Raw genomic sequence first — 17,364 nt, forward strand, 5'->3', positions numbered from 1 at the left:
GGGAAATATATATTCTTAACTGAATTTATTAAAAGTATAGGGAGGGGGAGGTCAAAGGAAGTACTGTCTTATTGTTTTCGGTCTTTTTGTTTGTGCGTAGATTATGAAGTACAACTACTGTCCTGAATTCCAGAAATAGCATCACGTATTTACTACAGATTGTTTATTTCACTGTTAAAATACGAAAACCTTAAATCGCTTGTTTAACTTTTAGTCACTTTATAGCAAACCTTAAATCACTTGAAACAACTGAGTGCTGTGTTTCTGCCTAAACTTTCTCTGAGATAAAAGATGGCTATAGTGAGAGTTAAAGTGAGATGTTTAAAAGTGGGTGGGTGGAAGGTTTCCTGAAAATGGTTCATATTGCTTTTTTTGTATAATTGTTGGTTAACCATTACTATCTTTCAGTGAAAAGTTTGAACTCATTCATGTGTTAGCAATCCCAAAATTTGTACCCCAAAATGGAAATGGGTAGTGAAAAAGTACATAATAAGGTGAACAGAAATAAGGTGGAATGTAAATATTCACATGTATTGTGAAAAGGTATGCAAGTCGATACTTAATTGTTCTACAACTATTTGTATCACATCTGTCCTGTACTTGTTGCAAAGTGTGTTCTAGGTCTTATAAGCCAACATGGCACCACCTCCCCCAGCTGTTGCTAGGCTGCAACTCCTGCGTCTCTGATATTGGCCATGCCGGCTGGGGGTGAGGGGAGCTGTGCCCTCCAGGAGGTGGGAGCTTGAGTACTGCAAAGTGAATGGGGAATAGTTCCTTTTGAGAATTTTTTTTGTAATAAGCAAATAAAGACAGCAGCAACAAATGTGAATGTTTGTTCCTTAAGCAGGGTTACGTTTTCGTTTCCCAGGAGAAGTGTAAGAGGTTCCCATGTGAGCTCAGGAGACATATTTTGAAATGTGTGTTTCCACTTTCTCCCTGACTCTGCCACACTACAGTTCCCCCTTGTGACTTTAGATGTGCACAACCTGATACCTGATCATCTAACTTGTGTTCTCCCTGCATGGGGCTTATATATGCGCTGTGAGTGGCTTTTGAATCACATCATACTCTATGTTCTGTTGTTCCAGTGTGGGTGGAATAGTAGGGGATGAGGAGGCAGATGTTTTTTATTTATTTTCTTCTTACATTATGCTCAATAGGAGGGAAATTGCTTCCACCATCCCAGACCATGGAATGAAAAAGTTTTGGATTTGGCGTAGCCATGCCGCACCCCAAACTCATTTTCTCCTCCTTATGTTGTAATTTTACCAGTGGTGGAGTTTTCTGCTGGTGTTTCAGGTGAGTTCCACTGGCCTTGGTGTCATGCTGGTGGCATAATGCCATATCTGCTTGTGGAGTGGGGCTGAATACATGGCAGCTGAAATGTCAAAGGAGTTTGCAAAAGTGTGTGTTAAGTTTTGAACTGTGTGGTTTCTATATGCAAAGCTGCACTTCAGTCTGGGAGATTTCTGCAATGCAAGCTTAGCCACACTGTTCATGGGAGATCATGGGAAATCTGGAGCGGGTGAAGCTTTTATTACAAATTCAGAATACACCCGCTCTCAGTTTCAGATTGCCCATTATGTTGGGGAAACATTTCAGACTTAGTGCAAGTAATGTTTCTTTTTGTATCATGCAAAAACTGTGAAATGACCTTGATTCCCATGCCACATTCTGACATTTCAGGTCAGTTCATGAAAATATCCCCCTAAATGCCAATGTTCTTATCTGTATGAATAAAACTTACTTTTTGTCTTCAGAAAAACCTTCATAATTTTGATTACTTTTACACACACATTTCACAGCTTGGCATGGCAGCATTAATCCTATAACACTGCCTTTTTCATCACATTAATAAAGAACAATACGTTTCCTGAACAATTTTTTAAATGACTTATTTGCGTATTTACACACTTGTGAGTTTAGATTCCGGTCTGAACTGATAAGGCTGAACATGTTGCATTAGCACCAAAGGGGTCTTTTTTGGTTCAGCAGCTGTGGATATATTTGTCCAAGTGTGACAGAATTCTTTAGAAGTTGGACGTACTCAGCAAAGCAATTAAAAGGTGGGTGGGTGTGAAATCAAGGATAAAGAGCTCTCATGACTAATTGAGATGATCAACCAAATACTGGTGTGTTCTTTCCTTTCACCCTTAATGGAAGGTCAGTTTCAAAGATGCGGGCACCGAGAAAATGTTAAGAGCATGGAATCTACTAATTTAAAACCTTTCAGCAATCGGGAAATGGTAATCAAATACAACAAAGCATTGTCACTGTGAAGTCCATAATAGTTTCTGTGATGGGGTGAGGTATCATAAGCTATAATGGCAGGAATGAATCTTGCTTTGCTTTCAAATTATATCTGTTTCTAATTCTCAGGTTGGCACATCCCTGGAGGACATGCCGCCACCCTGATTCAGATAGAATTGGAAACCACACTTTGTGGAGGTATCCAGACAGGGGCAGGGCATCCTGTTTCACCACTTGAGGGGAAACAGAAAGTGCTGCCTTGCCCGGCCACCACCCCCACCTGCAGCCTACTCTGCCCCTGCTGTGCACCCTGCTGCATTTGCCCCAGCAGAGAAGCACCACCACCACTGGAGCCCATCTGGGGTGAGATCTTACCTCAGATAGACACGATCTTGCCCAAAATTGGCTCCAATGCTCTACTGATGGTGGAGGTGTTGGGGCAGGTGGGACACCCACAGGTATGCCACCTGGGGGGGACTGCTGCCTGAGGCTGCAGCCTCACCCTGCTTAATGTATCCAGAACACTGTTCCATTTGTGCTGGATTACTTGTGGCTTTTGCATTCTGAGGATGTGGACAAGCTGCTAGCAGGATTAGAGCTGACCACCTGTTTGCTTGACCCTTGCCCACCTGGGCTTCTTAGAACTAGCTGAAGGGGATTGACTGGGTTGGTCATTGCCTAGGGGGAGATTCCTTAAGGGAATTGACTGGGTTGGTCATTGCCTAGGGGGAGATTCCCCTTCCTTAAGAGGACTTCCCTGGCCCCAGAATAATATTCTCCAGTGACAAATATCCTGTGGCAATATGCTTGAAAGAGTTCAGGAAGCCCAACTTCAGACATGTTCGAAACAAGCTGATTATCTGCACCCATTCCAGTCTGGTTTCAGGCCCCATCATGACGTTGAAACTGCCTTGGTTGATGACATTTGTTGGGAAGGAGGTGGGGAGTGTGTGACCCTGTTCATTACCTTTGTCCTCTCTGCTGCTTTTGTTATTGTCAGTGGTATTTTTCTGGAGTGGGAGTGGGAGTTGTAAAATAGATGCCTCTTCTGCGTACACAGCCTTTAGGAATAAGGAATTGCAGAAGGTGTTGGGGGCAGTGAGGCTCTCAGAGCCACTCAGGAAAGATCCACTGTTCTGTTAAGCCCTGAGGTTTAAGAATGCCCTGCAGGAGCTTCTGGGGAAAATTGAATTTTCCTACCATGAATTTCTGTTCTGAATCTCCTACCAGGGTGTTCCACCCACCTCTTCTTCTTAAGCCACCAGGACATAAGTGGCTGCTAATAATCAAATTTAGTCTGCCAGCACCACACGTCAGGGAAACAGATAGGAATGCCTGCAGTTAAGTATCTTCTTTTGTCTCATTACTTAATGTATCTTAATTAATTGTTAATGTTAGAATTATTCAGAATAGTGCATAGGTTTTGTTTTTAGAGGTCAAGGTCAGGCCAGTCTAGGAATTAAGGTGTCCCTTTTCCTTGGAAACACAGAGGTCATGGATAGGCAAGCTTTTTTTTTTTTAAAAAAAATGATATTTATTAGAAGTTTAAAAATTACAGCAAAAAGAAGAAAAGAAAACAACAAAAAATTTAACAGGACATACATTACAATATATAAAAAGAAAAACATAAAAAACAATACAACAATACAGCAAAAAAAGAACAATAACATTAAAACACACATCCAATATTCCATATGATTATCTTTCATTTACTTGTTTCATCGACCTCCTCACACCTCCCTTTTTGTATTCTAGTTTAATTAATTGTTTCAGCAAATTCTTTCCATCTTTCTCAGTTTTTGTTGTATAATTTATCTTAATGGTCTAACCTATTAATTAACTCCGCAAATCCTTTCCATCTTTCACTATATTCTGTCATTAAATTTACCTTTATTTATTTTAACCTTATCTTACCATAAAAAGCCTTAAAACTTAAAACTTAATACTTATTTATACATAACTCCTTATATCATTTCTACTAAAGCCAAATAGTTTCATTCCAACATTTTTCCTAACACTCATTAATTTTACACTAATTCTCAAAATAAATTTTAAAAAACTTTCTTCCAATCTTCATCCAACGTCTCTTCTTCCTGGTCTCGGGTTATGTCACTCCTTTCTATCCATTCCATCTAGTCCATCAACCTGGTGATCTTGTGTCCGAGGCTCTTAAGTCTTCTCCATGTCCCTTCTGCAGATCTTCTTCTTGTTTATACCTGCACTTTACTTTGTCTTTTGTTGACCTTTTTCTTAATTTCTTTCCTTTCTCATTGAGGAGTAGGTCTCGGGGAGACTCCAACCCAACAATATCTCCGTCCCCCCTCGACAGGTCAGCCCATTCTCCACAGTCAGCACTGTAGTCCAGAAAGTATTTAAAAGCATGTTTCAAAGTCCCTCCAAAGTTAAGAGCCCCCCACAACTCCAGACCCCCCCTGGCCCAAAACCAAATCCCCAAAGCCAAAACGTCCCTGCCTAGGGGGATCCAACCAACTTCCCATCTCCAAACCAAACAATACCCCCTCTCTCCAAATCTGACTTTCTCCGGGTTCAGTCTTCAAAAACAGCAGCTTATGCTCCTGCAGGGCCTCGGGTCTCTCCATTTGTGTTACTTGAGGTTCAACAACAACCTCCTCCATTATCTTCTGCACTTGCACTTGCCCTGTCAAAACAGATTCCTGGGTTGGTTCCTGAATTGTTTCTATATGAGTATTCACTGTTTGTCCAAAATTATTGACTGCAACAGTCATCAAATCCATCTTCTCATGCAGCTGCTCCAACAAAGCGCTTGTCTTGCAAAGAGCAAGCACCAAAACTTCTTCTAAACACATTCTTATCTAAGGTCAGAGTCTGGTTTCACGATCCTTAATCACCACAGCTGTGAAATTCCCCAGATCGACTCCAGCAACAGTTTAACAAGCTCCCTCTAGAGGAGACAATTTCAATTTGCATCCATCTTTTGAAAGCAGGTCCAACAAAAGAAAATTACTTTCATTTTTCAAATATTTTGTTTCTTTTGAATGCAAAAGGCAACATTGGGATCAATATGTTTCTCTTTTTTTAACTATCTGTCAAAAGACGTTCTATTCACAGTCAATGAACTTCCCCAAAAATTTCTGTCTCTGGCACCCCGTTCCCAGGTTTGAGACGGTGGAAATTTATCTTTCTTTACTCTCTCTCCTGCAGGCTCAAACAATCTAAGATTCCCCCCCTCTTCTCCTGCTTCCAAGAGGGGTTTTGGTGGTTTTAACTGAAGGAAATTTAGTCCTTTATATACGACTTTCCAGACTTTAGCTTGCAAAATTTTTGCTTCAATCTATTTACAAAAGCGGAAGGCGGACTTCCTGTTTAGAACCTTCCCGCTTCGGTGCCAAATTAAAATGTTTCGTAGTCCAATTTTCCATTCTACTCACGGGTACTTGTTTAGAGTCCAATTGTCCACAGGAAAAAGTCAGCACTCTCCGGCAACGGCTGTGCGGCTTCACTCCGTAAAAGTAGCGGTCAATTCAAAACACCGCGCCACTCACCCCACTTCGCTTCGGATCCCCAAAAAGGGGTTTCCCTGCGAGTAGGGGAGGCACTCTTGGTGTCAGCCGAATCCCACGTGCCCAGGCTTCTACCGCCTGGGATTTTTGAGGGGTCTCCGCCTTCGCCGCGGCGGCAAGACCCGGTTTTCGCGGAGCGGGTTCCTCTCGGTCAGAGGAACTCCGCCATTGCCGATGGCGCTAACCCAGAAGTCCGGCAAACTAAGGCCCAGGGGCCGGATCCGGCCCAATTGCCTTCTAAATCTGGCCTGCGGATGGTCCAGGAATCAGTGTGTTTTTACATGAGTAGAATGTGTCCTTTTATTTAAAATGCATCTCTGGGTTATTTGTGGGGCATAGGAATTTGAGCTTGTGCATTAAGCGGCCATTTCTTCTTTTGAGTGTTCCCAAAATCAGATTCTGCTCGTGAATGTGAATTCACTGGTTCGTACCTAGTGTCAGTATAGTAACTTGTATTAAAATGCACTTGATCGTCCCTTGCATTCAAGACTGCTTGCCAGCGGAGGCCAGGTAACTCCTGGCGAGAAAGAGTCAAGGGTTAACATGTCCCTGCCTTCCAGAGGTGTGTAGTGTCGTTGCCAAGGCCCTTAAGGCACACTGGACCCAAGCTGAGGCGTTTCTCCGATAACAAAATCCGATTTTGTTTGTTCGTATTCCCAAGGAGGGAGCATTTCATCTGAAGAATGTCCTGACATCATAACAGCCAGGGTTGGGTCACCTGTTGGGGCAAAGGAATTGGAAGTCAGAATACAGTTATGTCTTAAATGGAAACCAGCTACAGCTTGGGTCATCTTAGCAATTTTGGTTGCTGCTTTCGAGGTATGTGAAATAAACGTGGAGATCGCCTATCCCAGGAGTAGGCAACCTAAGGCCCGGGGGCCGGATGCGACCCAATAGCCTTCTCAATCCGGCCCACGGACGGTCCAGGAATCAGCGTGTTTTTACATGAGTAGAATGTGTCCTTTTATTTAAAATGCATCCCTGGATTATTTGTGGGGCATAGGAATGCATTCATTTTTATTTTTATTTTCAAAATATGGTCCGGCCCATCACATTGTCTGAGGGAGGGTGGACCGTCCCACGGCTGAAAAAGGTTGCTGACCCCTGCCCTAAACTATGTGAGGCAGGGTACCTGATGGGCTGCTTGCTCCTGACCAGTTAATTTAATATCTTCCTTTTGTCCTCTCATATTTGGAGATAGCACCGTCTTTTGGGAACCCCCCATATTTGTTCAGCTGGTGCCAACTGTTTTGTTCCCTGGAACATTAATTGGCTGTTGTGGTGATTGACCAGTTAAACCCTGATGCTGTTTTAATCTGATGTTTTTGTTGCACCTCTCAGTATTAGACTATTGCGTAGCATATTGCTTTTAAGTAAAGTTTTGTAATCTGCCTTTAAGAACTGTGGCTGAAAGACGGAGTCACATAAATAACCTAAACTGCAAAATACACCCTACTCCTAAATCTCAGCCCTTGTGTTTGTTGTTTGAAACACCACAGCTTTGAAGCAGCAGAAGAGATGGAAAATAAGTTTCTTCTGAAAATGTGGTCAGATGACAGAAAAAGTGAACTTTGAGTAGAATTGTTCTAATTTTTTTGTTCTGAGCTGCTTAAACTGTCCTATCCAGAATGTTGTCATAGTAGCTGCAAGAGTTAAAGGCATACACCTTCATTCTTCTAATATTATGACCCATTTTAGCCTCTCAGCCACTGTTCCCTACAGAACAAAGAAGAATTGTTTAGGGCTTTTGTTGGAAATACTCAGCCCTTGCTGGAGTTGTCAAAGTTTTCTTTTGGTAATGAATGACCCTGAATTGCTTGCTGTAATTAAATCTGTATGTAGCCTAGTGGGGAAAACTGGCTGAAATGCTCATTTGTTGCAGCCACAGTCTTTTCACATAGATGTTATGTTGGTAGAAAGAGGCACCTAAAACCCTTTTTTGCCGGGGGGGGGGGGGGAGGAGGTTTTTTTTGACTGATAAACACTTTCTGCTGACTTTGCACAAATGTTTAAAGTACCCAAAATGGATGTTAGTTGTGGGAGGCCAGACCAGTCCAGTACCCAAGAGGGTGGGGGGGCAGATAAAGGACGTTGGAGGGCGAATTTCAGGCAGTGATGCATCTTACTCCCAACTGCATAGGATTTGCAGCTTCACAGGATCTTTTTACAGTGGTGCCTCGCAAGACGAAATTAATTCGTTCCGCGAGTTTTTTCGTCTAGCGAATTTTTCGTCTTGCGAAGCACGGTGTCGGAAAAGTTTTGGAAAAGCTTCAAAAATCACCAAAAAACTCAAAAAAGGCTACCACACCGCGTTCTATGAGTTGCTCCTCGAAGTCAAGTCGCAACTGTATTAACGGTGTTAAGAAAAAGGAAACAAACTTGCAAAAAACGCAAGACGTTTTCGTCTTGCGAAGCAAGCCCATAGGGAAATTCGTCTTGCGAAGCAGCTCAAAAACCGCAAAACCCTTTTGTCTAGCGAGTTATTCGTCTTGCGAGGCATTCGTCTTGCGGGGCACCACTGTAATTTTTTCTTAGGTTGATGCCAGCCAACATAAGAAAGTTAAAGTTAAAAGTGTTTCGCATTTATTAACAACATCATCATCACCATCAATGCACAGGGTTCTTTTATGACATCATAGTAAACAAGGTCTCTTCTCCCAAGAAGCTAGGTGTGATGCTGGCAGACTGATGTGTTGGTCTGCCAGCCAAATGTCAGGTCTGCTGCCAAATTTCTATAAAGCAGAAATGGAAAAGGGGAGTTACCTTGAGGAAAGTTCTTAAACTCCTCTTGCCTGTTCCCCTTGCAGCAGGGGTTCTTCTCATCTCGAAGCCTTATTGAGGGAAAAACAATTTAAACAAATTTGGAGAGGGAAGCAGAAGTAGATATTGGGCTCAGTGTATCTCGTCTAATGCACAATAAAGGTTGGAAGGCCATCTGTCATTGATACTTTAGTTGAGATTCCTGCATTGCAGGGGGTTGGAGTAGATGACCCCCAGGGTCCCTTCCAACTCTGCACTTATATGATTCTGGAAAATCACAACTTGCTTCTTCAAGAGTAACTTAACAGCCAGCCTGATTCTGACACAGTGGCGTAGTGTGGGTTGTCAGCAAGGCAAGTAATTTGCGCCCCCTAACCCGTGGATTTTAGCACTCGAGTCTCTTCCACTAGATTAGTTAAAGAAACCCTTACCCCCTAAGCACATGTATTGTTTGTTATGAAAATACTGATGTACTTAAAGTAAAATCTAGGGCTTAACTTTCTCCATGCATTAAATCCACTTGACTTTCCAAATGAACTTTTCCCTTTAGCCTTCTGAAAAAGCATGCAAGGAAAGCAATATGCAGCATTGTTTACAGGAGGAAACACCAACCATGTCCTTAACATAGTCTCACCATTCTCCAAATGTATGTAGAACCAATCCTTGGAAAATGACCTGCCATTACTGTCTCTTGGAAACCATGCATCCTTATTCTGCAGTTCCTCTGCCCCTCGCCTGACAAGTTCAGTTTTCAAGGTTTCATCCATGGTTTCATGCCAATAGCCAACATCAGTAAAAACTTTTTGGTCAATATTTTCTGGCAGATTTGGCTGAGTATAAGCATCCTTAGATGAAACTGTCTCTGCTTCTAATTCAGGAACAGGAATGTCCACCGACACAGGATCAGGATTATGAGTCTCCTGTGGTGCTGCTGATGGTCCTGCTGTAATTTCAGCAGTACCCACCAAAAACTGGTGAAGGCTTCCAGCTAACTTAGCTTGTTGCTCTGTCTCTATCTTTCTCCTTTTCCTGCCTTGTGCGCCAGATTCTTTTTTGTATGGCATGATATAGGTGTAGTATTCTGCTAAAATTCTAAAAAAAGAGAAAAAAAGAAAATCACTTTCTTGCCTTGCTGCACTTTTAGCACCCCTTCATTGTATAACCATTTCTTTACTCTTAACATAATGTTTATTCACCTTCATGCCTATTGCCTTACTCTTTCAGCAAAAAATAAATTAATTAAAGGTTGCTAGACGCACTGGCTTACATCAACTTATGTTGAGCTGGAGCAGCTACATATGGATCGAAATCTGTCTCGTCACTGTTGAACCAACCAAACTTCAATCCATCTGGTCAGCTCAACATGCAGAGAGACCAGCGTGCCCCCTTTCAATGCAGAGAGACTTACCTGCAGCGGCGGCTTCTACTCAGTTCCCCGCGTCTCCTCGAGTCCTCCCGCCTCCTGCTCGGCAGCTCAGCCAATTGCATGCATTCGCCATTCGGCCAATGAGGAAGTGGATCCCACTTCCTGATTGGCTAGGAGGAGGATCCGTGTGACAATAGCGAAGTTTTTGTGAAATCTGTGACAGCGCTGAGAGAGAGTGAGTGAGCCAGGTAGGGGCAGAGAGCTGCGAGTGCGAGCGCCCCCCCCCCATGTTGCGCCCGGTGCGGCCGGCCCCCCCTGCACCCCCCACGCTACGCCACTGTTCTGACATGCATATTTGTTTTATTTATTTATTTTGTTGTTGTTTTTCCTGTGAAGCATCTCGAGGCAATTTCACAATATAGTAAAAACATGTATAAAATAACAGCTGTATAAAAGCAGTTAAAGCAAATATATGAAAACAATTTCAGATCCAGTACTGATACTGACTTGCAAATCTTCCTGGCTAGTCTGTCCATGAAGGAGAGTTCTGGAGAACAATGGGTGGCTGCGAGTCCATAGTCCAGGGCAGCCTCAGATGAAGCACTTCTTTGTGTCCTGTGAAAAACAAAGTTGTTTTAGAGCAGTCACAAATAGTAGTAGAGATCCTGCTGCAACATGCTGTTTTCTTCTTTTTAAAGGGAACATTTATTGATAGATACTATGTAAATGTAAATGTGACAAGGTGATTAAAAATAATGCGCAAATTGCTGGAAAAAACTGCATTTCTCTGGATCGCGTCAAAGTTAAACACACCGATTATCTCAGCGCAAATGTTATTTGGCATTCACTTCTGATTACAAGAGCCTTCTGAAGAAATGACAAGACAATTACAGGGCTTGAGTTATTTTTCAGCGTCAGCAGAAAAGCAAAGGTGTTATAACATGAAGCCTGCCCTTTGGGCACAGCTAGCACAGAAGTAGGTGTGTCTTGTAAGCTCTGTTTTAGCAGTGTATTTTAAAGGAAATCGCAATCTGACATTAAGGCAAAATAACATACGTTTCAAAACCTCATTTTCTTTGCTAGAGGTACTGGCTCTGATCCATCTCTAATTATAGACGATCCCTATAGCCCAATAACCATATAACCCTATTAACTTGGAAATAAGCTCTGTGGCATTCAATGAAACTTCATCCAGTGGAGGTGTGCATAGGATTATAGCTTTAGTTTGCCCTCCTCAGCAGAGACACACATTCCCAGTCACATCAAAGGAGCATGCAGCCAGCTCGAAGCCTTGATTAGCATGTTCATGCAAATACAGCTCACATTAGCCACATGAGGAATTATTGCTGGATCACGGTGATTGTATTTTAAAACAGAGAAAGCTAGTATTTTTAGGATGCCAGCCTCAAATTGTTCCTGGCATTATTTGGTACTATAACCAAATCACTTCATGGGTTTGAATCTGAAACTAAAGAACACTTGGTCCAATCCATTGTGCTGTAACGGAAATGTAGGTGGTGGGCCAAAGAGAAGACTCCTATATTTAATTTCCCAAGCGGAGCCTCTATCAGAAGAATGTCCTTCTCAGGTATGTTGATATTACTTGTTTGCATATGGTCGCTCTGTTGACACTCTGTGAAACGGTTTCCCTAGTATTCTTGATAACATGGGACGTGTTAATGCTCCTCTCTTCCAGAGCATCAACTGTCACTATGGTACTTCTCCCTGGAGACCAGGGATGGAGAACGTGTCTTCCTCCAGATGTTGCCAGACTCCCACTCCCATCAGCCCCAGCCAGCATGGCCAGCGGTCAGAGGAGATGGGAGTTGGAGTGCAGTGATGCCTGGAGGGCCACAGGTTCTCCATCTCTGCTCTCTACTGAGGGGCAAATGGTATAATATGCTTGTTTAGCTGCATGTAATGCTAATAAGGGACACGGGTGGCACTGTAGGTTAAACCACAGAGCCTAGGACTTGCCGATCAGAAGGTCGGCGGTTCAAATCCCTGCGACGGGGTGAGCTCCCGTTGCTCGGTCCCAGCGCCTGCCAACCTAGCAGTTCGAAAGCACCCCCGGGTGCAAGTAGATAAATAGGGACCGCTTACCAGCGGGAAGGTAAACGGCGTTTGCGTGTGCGGCTCTGGTTCGCCAGAGCAGCGATGTCACGCTGGCCACGTGACCCGGAAGTGTCTTCGGACAGCGCTGGCCCCCGGCCTCTTGAGTGAGATGGGCGCACAACCCTAGAGTCTGGCAAGACTGGCCCGTACGGGCAGGGGTACCTTTACCTTTAATGTTAATGTAATGTTAATAAGGGACGCGCTTATAAGGTGGCACTGTGGGTTAAACCACAGAGCCTAGGACTTGCCGATCAGAAGGTCGGCGGTTCAAATCCCTGCGACGGGGTGAGCTCCCATTGCTCGGTCGCTGCTCCTGCCAACCTAGCAGTGCGAAAGCACATCAAAATGCAAGTAGATAAATAGGTACCGCTCCGGCGGGAAGGTAAACGGTGCTCTGGTTCGCCAGAAGCGGCTTAGTCATGCTGGCCACATGACCCGGAAGCTGTACACCGGCTCCCTCGGCCAATAAAGCAAGATAAGCACCGCAACCCCAGAGTCGGTCACGACGGGACCTAACGGTCAGGGGTCCCTTTACCCTTTACCTTTAATGTTAACTCAGTGACTGCTTCTTCACTCCAAAGGGACAATTTCTATGGTGAAGCTGGAAGGAAGGAAGAGCACTTAGAACTACAGATCTAAATATAAAGAAAGATCTAAAAGTGTTTGAGATACATGCTCTTTTGAGGCGGAGGAGAAATGGTGGGAAAGTTACAAATTTCCACCTCCCGAGGTTGCTTTAGAACTGAGAAGTGACTAATCTGTTAATGTTCAACACAAACCAGAGTTTTGCTTGCACCTTCTTCTTTACAAAGACATGTGCTACCCATGTGAGGAAGGATGTATTGTCTTTGGCAGGAGATTTTAGAATGGCAGGTCTGCAGCTTTGTTAGGGTAGACAATGAGCCTAGAGTGTCTGCGTTATCCTCCGTTTTAGAGTTGCTTTCACTTTGGCAAAAGAGCCATGTGTTTTTATTCCGTCTGAATACGCAGTACAGCGGTACCCTGGTTCTCAAATGCCTTGGTACTCAAACAACTTGGAATCCAAACACTGCAAACCTGGAAGTAAGTGTTCCGGTTTGCGAACTTTTTTGGAAGCCAAATGTGCTCTGTTTTGAGTGTTCCACTGAGGTTTGTCTGTTTTTGCTATTTATTTTGCATTTTTGTTTTGCGGCTCTTTTTTGTGACTCTGTGGAACCCAGTTTAGCTACTGACTGATTGATTGATTGATTGATTGATGGTGTGACTGCAGGACATTGTTTATTGCTTTCATTTTATGGATCAATGGTTTCGTTAGCTAGTAAAATTCATGTTAAATTGCTGTTTTAGGGGTTGCTTTTAAAAGTCCAGAATGGATTAATCCATTTTGCATTACTTTCTATGGGAAAGTGCACCTTGGTTTTGGAACGCTTTGGTTTTGGAACGGACTTCTGGAACGGATTAAGTTTGAGAACCAAGGTACCACTGTAGTCCAGATGGACTCAGGCTTGAGGAGACTGAGGTTTTGATTAAACCTGGTGAAGTGTAAAACAGCACAGGTGGCTTTTTGCTGGCAGGGTGTTGCTATGAAAGTGTTTGCTATGGTTACCAGGTGAGAAGAAGTGTTTTGCTTAGAGGAAACACCAAGCCTTGATTACAGAGAACTTTTGACACAATAAGCTGTCTTGTGCTAGCCATTTCCCCACCACCCAGCCCTCCCTGCCTGCTTGTAAGAGAAGCCTGGGACCCACAGCTCGTAGATCAAGGCCAAAAGAGCAAGATGCACTGCACCCTTTGAGAAAAAAAACTATGAGCTGTTTTGAATCTCTGTGCTGGAAAGTGCCTTGGCAGTCAGGGTTTTCCAGTGTGTTTCTCCAAGGCATACACCCAGAAAAGCACCTGTGCCGTAAGTCATACATTATATGACACGTGAATCAAGGCACGTTCCTTCGGTGCTGATGCCACTCGCTGATTCCCATTTGCTGTTCTCATGGCCGTGCTGCCTCCCGTGGGTCTCCGGCTTGCATTTCGGAAGGAGGAAACTGACTGGGGTTTGGGTGGGTAGCTGAGGCAAACATAAGTACACTGGGGGAAAGGTGGTGGGCAGAGAACCGTGGAGCGGGGAGGGCTCTAAATTCAGCGCTTGGCACTGAGGCGGACTGTCTTTCTCACAAGCAAACAGAAAGGGAAGGGACAGTATCAGAAAAACCAGTATTGCTGACAAAAGAGAAAGATCAGCATTGTTGACATGTGAATCCCATACACTGCCACCTTTGGGGTAATTCACCGCATAATCGTCACACACGCCTTTTTTGGAAAGAAAAATCGTCATTAAAAATGTGACAATTATGCGGTGAATTATGGTACATCCTATAACATTGGCCATTGGCCAAATAGGCAGGCAAGCAAGCTGTGATCCACTTCCTCGGCCTAGGTGAAACTGAAAAGGGTTTACCCAGGCCCAGGAAAAACCCCTTGCCTCCAGCACAACTGCTGGATCCACGGGAGGCATTGTCACCGTCCCATAACAGTGCCCGATCTAGCTGTAAGCGTCATTACACAACAGATGAAACATGTACAAATGGTTTTTTCATTTTTTCTTCTTTCTTTATGCTTCCACCACCATTTTTATTCAGTGCCCCCCAATTGCACCTGAGGTTACTACCGCCCCCCTGGATGACCCCCCCCCAGGAATGGGAAACACTGATCTATTGTACGCTGTGTGCAAGCTCAGGATTTCTTCACTTAGAATTATTTATCACCTTATGTAATGATTATGTGCATTTCAGGGCAAAGTTAGTTAATTTGTAAATGCTCATAGCGTGAAGTACTTAGGAGTTGGCCAAGACGTCAACAAGTCTATAGTCCTATCTTTATACATAAAAATGGAAGGATGTCTTCTTCTATCCCCCATTTTAGGATTATTGTGCCCCATCACAGTACTGTATTTGCATGAACCCGGGCAGGGGAGGGCACCAGAAGTGAAGAGAAGTTGCAGAATAGTAGTGGGCATGGCATAGGAGTGAGAAAGGAAGGGGCACCTATAGGGAAGAAAGCCGCCGCGAGTTCCATCAGCTGAAAAGGCAAGGTATAAAGAAATATATGACAACAATAAGTGGTGGCATGAGAATGAGGTTGAAGATGAAAGCAGGGGCCTGAAAGGGTCTGAAGAATTGGAGGGGGTTGCTGGCATCCGTCTGTCTCGAGAGACAATGGAGTCCGCCTCCAGGGGTGAAGTCAAACTGCTGTATTAGCAGCAGTGAAGTGACTTCCCAGGGTGCAAGCCTGGGCACTGTGTCTGGAGGTCCTGAGTTGCCCAGACGACAAGACACCCCCCCCCCCACTTGGCCTCACTGCTGTGGCCCAAAGGAAAGCAGAGCAATACAGTGGTACCTTGGGATGCGAACCGGATCTGTTCCGGAGCCCTGTTCACATCCTGAATAGATAACGTAAGACGCGACGGCGCGTCTGCACATGCGCGGGTCGCGTTTTGCTGCTTCAGCGCATGCGTGTGATGTTTTTTTGAGTGTCTGCGCATGCGCGAGCACCGAAACCCAGAAGTAACACACTCCATTACTTCCGGGTTGCCGCGGAACGTGGGTATTTTGTGTGTGTAGGAGGCTGCACAAAAAAAATGGGAGAGGAGGCACAGACTTGGGGGTTGAAGGTGAAAACAAGGGTGCAAAGTGGGGCTGCAGATAGTGGCAGAGCTTCATGCTCTGGCACCGGGGGGGCAGAGAGCAGGCGGGGGCATGGCTGGTGCATGTCCCAGGGTCATGGCACATGTCCTGGGTGCGTGGTGCGCCGCCTGTAGGGGTGTGGTGCCCAGCATGGGCAGGGGCAGCTGCGATTGCACCCCACCAGGATCACACTGCTGGGGGCGGTGCACTCCCCCCGCACCCCTCTTCCTCCGCCAGTGGCTGCAGAACAGAGAATAGGCTCTAGAAATGGGGTGTGAAGGTGGAAAGCGAACTTAGTACAGTGGTACCTCGGGTTACATACACTTCAGGTTACATACGCTTCAGGTTACAGACTCCGCTAACCCAGAAATAGTACCTCTGGTTAAGAACTTTGCTTCAGGATGAGAACAGAAATCACATGGTGGCAGCACAGCAGCAGCAGGAGGCCCCATTAGCTAAAGTGGTGCTTCAGGTTAAGAACAGTTTCAGGTTAAGACGGACCTCCGGAACGAATTAAGTACGTAACCAGAGGTACCACTGTAGTTCCTTGGGGTAGGAAGGAGAAACTAGGGGTTAATATGAGGTGAATGGCAGGGGGGTTGGGAAGTGGAGAGGGCAGGGGTGCAGCCAAGTGTGTGTGTGTGTGTGTGGGCGCGCGCGCACACCTACTTTCTAGTCTACCCCAATGCAGAAAACCACACTAAATCAACACCATAATAAAAGTTTTCAAAATTCAGAAATTTCAAAGCCCACCAATACATGTGAATTTAAACAATTGTAAAGCAATTTCCAGAGTCACAGCAGTAAACAATAAAAATGTGCATGACCACAAAGTGAGCTATTGGCTTTAGGTGGTGCTGAAAAAATGTGCTTGACTGGTTAGAGCAGCCGTAACATGTGAGAGTTGTTTGCAGGTGCCATGCATTCCTGGTGGAAGCTGGCACTGGCGTAAGGAGGCTTGAAACGTGGAGCAAATGGCTTGCAGAAACATTCCCTGCAGCTTCTGCATGGCAGCCTTAACATAAGATATGTTCCTTACTATAGTGGAGCAAAGACTGCTTCTGCAGAGCAGAGGCCAACCAAGGAGTGGAGCATGTCCATGCTTGCTGGGCCAGGGTGTCATGGAAAGAACAGTGGTATCGGATGTCCCAGGGAAGGAAAGATTTGGAAGCGACCACAGGAAATGTTTTAGTTTGTCAAATGTTCTTGTTGGCTGCAGCTGGGAAGAAAATTAAGAAATAATCTCTGCCCATTTCCTAAAGGCATTAACATAAGAATGCAAGCTATCTCCAAAATATATTCCTATCTTATCTTATTTTATTTTTAAATAGTACACTAGAATACCTTTGTAGTATAACTCTGTGGGTACAGTTTCTCATGCCTAGATTTAAATACCATGCATCTATTAAATTTTGCAAGATTATTCTGAATTTTTTTACATTATGAGAGTGTGCTGAAAGCTTTAAAAGTTTGAAAATTCTGATCTCACGCAATGCCCGTTTCTGATTATTAGCTATAAAAACGAAACATATAATTTTTTTTGGGGGGGGGACGGTAAAGAGCTGAATGAAAAGGGGGAAAGAAATAACATAGTTGTTGGAGAAAGTTAGTTCCATGTGGATTTACTAGAAATTTTGTGTAATAAAAGTTATCCTGTACTAAATTATGTACTGTC

At 44.3% G+C, this 17,364-nt stretch overlaps 1 protein-coding gene across 1 annotated transcript in view; it reads left to right on the plus strand.

Moving 5' to 3' along the window:
- The first annotated feature begins 1,165 nt into the window (after positions 1-1,165).
- Positions 1,166-17,364, plus strand: part of PLEKHG4B (pleckstrin homology and RhoGEF domain containing G4B) — a 103,336-nt gene continuing 87,137 nt past the window's right edge. Inside the window, exon 1 of the mRNA XM_083473087.1 lies at positions 1,166-1,299. The gene's annotated coding sequence lies outside the window, so the exon portion shown is untranslated. The remainder of the gene's footprint in view (positions 1,300-17,364) is intronic.

The sequence above is a fragment of the Podarcis liolepis genome (assembly GCF_965112155.1).
Source record: "Podarcis liolepis genome assembly, chromosome: 13".
NCBI lineage: Eukaryota > Metazoa > Chordata > Lepidosauria > Squamata > Lacertidae > Podarcis > Podarcis liolepis.